This window comes from Anneissia japonica, unplaced genomic scaffold, assembly GCF_011630105.1.
Source record: "Anneissia japonica isolate Jap-2015-1 unplaced genomic scaffold, ASM1163010v1 scaffold287818_len932483_cov186, whole genome shotgun sequence".
NCBI classification, from domain to species: domain Eukaryota; kingdom Metazoa; phylum Echinodermata; class Crinoidea; order Comatulida; family Comatulidae; genus Anneissia; species Anneissia japonica.
Window position 1 is genome coordinate 923,175 of NW_022703366.1, and position 4,156 is coordinate 927,330.

At 33.2% G+C, this 4,156-nt stretch overlaps 1 protein-coding gene across 2 annotated transcripts in view; it reads right to left on the reverse strand.

Moving 5' to 3' along the window:
• The window catches only part of LOC117104416 (E3 ubiquitin-protein ligase TRIM71-like), an 11,685-nt gene that overhangs the window by 6,975 nt on the left and 554 nt on the right, over positions 1-4,156 (reverse strand). The gene's annotated exons all lie outside the window — the stretch shown is intronic.

Here is a 4,156-nt window from a genome sequence, read left to right on the forward strand (position 1 = left end):
CATATATATATATATACATGGTTATTATAAAATATAATAAAATATAATATGGATTATATGCGGTTTTCATTACAGTATTACATTTTATTCCTTCATAACACAACTAAGTTGAGCGCATCACATACCCCTGTCATGAACGATGCATATGGAACAAATATTCAGCTTCCTGCATTTCATAATTAATTTCACTCGATCCCAGGTACCCACTTAGTTACCCCTAGGTGGAGAGACGATGATGGAAAGTGCCTTGCCTAAGACCTCAAGCGACATGCACGTCCCTCGACTTCAATTTTGAGAATTCCAGCCACAATCATTACGCCAAATGCCCCGGCTAATGCATTATGACGTAATACGCTTTACATTCCACAATGTTATATGAATATATAAACGATTTTATGTAGAAAGGATTAACCTCCGATACTACTGAGATTAACAGCTTACTACAGATTAATGGTATTAATAACCTGTTTAAATGTGTAAGCTTATTCTGCCTCCTCAAGTATATTGCCGTTGCTGCCGATGTAATTTATCGTTATGGGATTTTTGTTAATCTTCCTTGAGGTATTTAGACGTAACTCTATATCAAAATGAAAACATTAATTTGAAACACTTTAGTTTATTTACAAACGATTTGCTTCAAATGCTAACATGTCATGCGTCACCTAATGATTACATAGACTTCAATATCGATCTTAGTACTCGAATACTGCTTGAACGCATTGTTACTGGTGCATATTTTCAAATCACATAAACAGTAGAAAGGTAGGCCTAGGCTTGGCCAGCTCTCAATGGAATCTTTAATTCATGTGATAAAACTGACCAACGAAAACGTGTGTCGGCTTTACATGGTGTTCTCTATAAACCGCTCTCATTATTATTTTATAATAAAAATAAATAAAACTAGGCTTAATAATGATAATAATGACGATAATGATGTGGATGATGTTGATGGTGGTGATGACGGTGATGATGATGATGATAGTAATGGTGATGATGATGATAATGATGATAGTGATGGTGATGCCAATATTAGATGGCCAGCAATTGCTGAGGCAATATTGTTAAATGGTTTACGATGTCTTGCTGGGTCTATACGAGGTAGGTCTGACAGAAGGATGAGTTAAAGCAGGTGTGATATTGACTTCATTTTGTTTTTTTGTTTGAACCTTCAATACAGGCCTACATAATAACCTAACCCATCCTCGCTGATGGTAATGATAGATGAATCGTGTAAGCATTGTAAACAAAATAATTGAGTTTATTTGGTAAAACAGGAAAAGGCAACAAACAAAACGAATAAGATAAATATTTACGCTGCCTACCCTTTTCTTGTTACATTAAAATTTTAATACGCAAAAGTTCATTTTTTTCTACATAGAAAATCGAGTGATTTTTTTTTTGCATTAATATATATCTTATGATTTTTATTTCCATCTGTCTATACTGAAAATAACGATAAGACGGAGAAACTTCATACTAACTTCCCTTCTGGGATTGTATCAAATAATTTATACACATGAATATTCATCAGGTAAGGTCTGTTCCTTGCTCATTATTGCCCATAGGATATTAGAATATATCAAGGTAGCTGATTATAAAGACCCCTGTCTGCAACTTTTTTAGATGGTTTGTTCTTGAAATGAAATCAGAATTCGTAGTTAAGCATAATGCCGATTATTTCTAATTCTATTCGATTAACGAGGAAGATGACAGGCTAATGAGAATTATGTTTTTATTATGTTATTCTCGGAGGAGTACGGTATCGCTATTCTAATGATGGGTATTTAACATCACACACTGACATTTAAGTTTAATAATGTGATGTTCTTCTATAAAATATCGAATGTCTGCTTGCAATTTAAATGTCAAATATTGAAGCAACTCTTCTAAATAATGCGCAACATTTTAATGAAAAATATTGTTTTAAAACGCATTAGAGAAAATTGTATAAGTGAAAGAAATACACATAGGCCTATTGTGGCTTAAAATAAATAATATGTAGCACACATTACTATTACTATTAATGATAATAGTAATCCTGTTATATATATATATATATATATATATAATAAAATTATTAAATACATTAAATATATAAGATAATAACTACATGTAAATAATTGATGATGTAAATATAAAAAATAAAAATAAATTAATAATGGACAATGATTAGTAAATTTACGGGTGACAAGTCAAGGAATAAATATACTTTATGTATTAAATTTAATAAATCTAACGGTCAAGGGTCAAGATTATATTTTTTCAGAATGAAGGAATGAAATGTAAATTACAATTCACCGTTTTTACAATATTTTTAAACCACCTTAGGCGCACCAATGAAGTCATTTGATAACAACTCAGGTTATGCCGTCATAATGTACGGTAGCTCTTTTCTTCGCTGTTTATGTTCAATTATTAAATGCATGTCAACTGCTTAGCTGCAGATTATTAATTAGATTGTATGTGGAAATCTGTGTTACCCATATTTTAAGTTTTATATCTGCTTCTGTTAAGTTGATTTAATGCTTTCTACATTTGATGGAGTAACAATTAACTTTCAACATATTTTATCTTACCTTACTCTAACCTTATCTTATTTTATCTCATCTTATCTTATCTCGTCATATCAAATCTTATCTTATATTATCTTATCTTATATTATCCCATTTAAACAAAATAGGCCTATACAATAATGCGTATGCCATTGCACTTTGATACACATTATTAGACATCCAACGAATTAAATATGTATAATACAAGTGTATCTATCCACAGCCAACTAAATGCTGTTATATAATGGAGCATTTTCAGTGGCAGATTCGGGGAGGGGGGCGGGGAGCCGGCCCGGGTGGCCCTACATTTTTCAAAATTGTAAAACAGTGGAGAAAAATTATAATGGAATTCAGGTCTTCGTGAGAGTGATATTTCCGGTGATCTGTGGTGCCATAACATAAATTTTCTTACCTCAGCACCAACCCCCAACCCCCAACCATGGTTGTGTTGAGGTGGACTAGTCTCTCATTCTGTGAAAGTCCCTCCCTGGGACCCCTCTATTTAGATTGCTGTATCCGCAAATCTAATTCTCTAATCTAAAATGCGTGCGAGTGCAATTCGATAACAAACACTGCACAGCGATCGCAACACGTGAATCGGCAGGAAAACATTGGAAACGCATCTCGTTTCAAAAGCCCGTAAAACACAACAGGCAACAACGCCATCATACCTCCATGGTCTGATGTACCAAATAAACGAAAAACACAACGGTCAACAGATTTGTAAAACACCTACCGTACGATACATGTTTGTATTTATAGAATGAATTTCTACGTTTATTTCGTTTAAATTGTATACCAAAGCGTTAACTCTTTTGATTTCAATTCTTTACTTTCAAACCGTGACATATATTATCAACAAGCTTTAATTTTTTTAAACGAGTGTGTCATCAATAATCAGAATAATTGACGTTAAAGAGAATTGGCAAATAAACGAAACAAATTGCGACGGCCTACCGCTCCATTATTCTATTAGCAATGGAAGCTTGTTGAATATTTAGCTCGTAAATTTCTTAAGGAACACGAGCACTGAGAATATTAGGCTGATCAACACCTCCTTGAAACTAGACAGATCTCGCAAACAAACCCATATGACTAGTAAATGTGGGTAGATGTACACTATCCTGGTATCCTCCTACTTTGTTTTTCTTTTTTACAAAATATGTTTGATGTACAGTATCTAAAAACGTCAAACGTTCTACTGTAATTTTTTTGTCTTAAAAGCCTCTTTAAAATTTGCCACACCCTTTGTTTTTCTTTCAACTCAGCACAAACCATGGTGGGACTAGGGTGGATGTGGACTCTTATGGTAGTTTACCCCTTTCTCAAAAAGCGAACAATTACGAATATGATTATAAAATACGGTAACTTGAAACTTGTTTTATAGTTTATAGCACACTAAGTAATAATTATTATGTCGGCGGTAGTGGACCTTTCCTATCATTTAACATTATTTCTACCTCTCCATGTTATACTTTACTTTAGGAGTCATTCGGGTGTCAGCATTCTTCACCAGAACACAAGGAACGAATAATAACTACTTACAGATGATAACACAGTACAGCAGTTGGTAAAAATGATGACAAAGAAAAAATGTATGATGA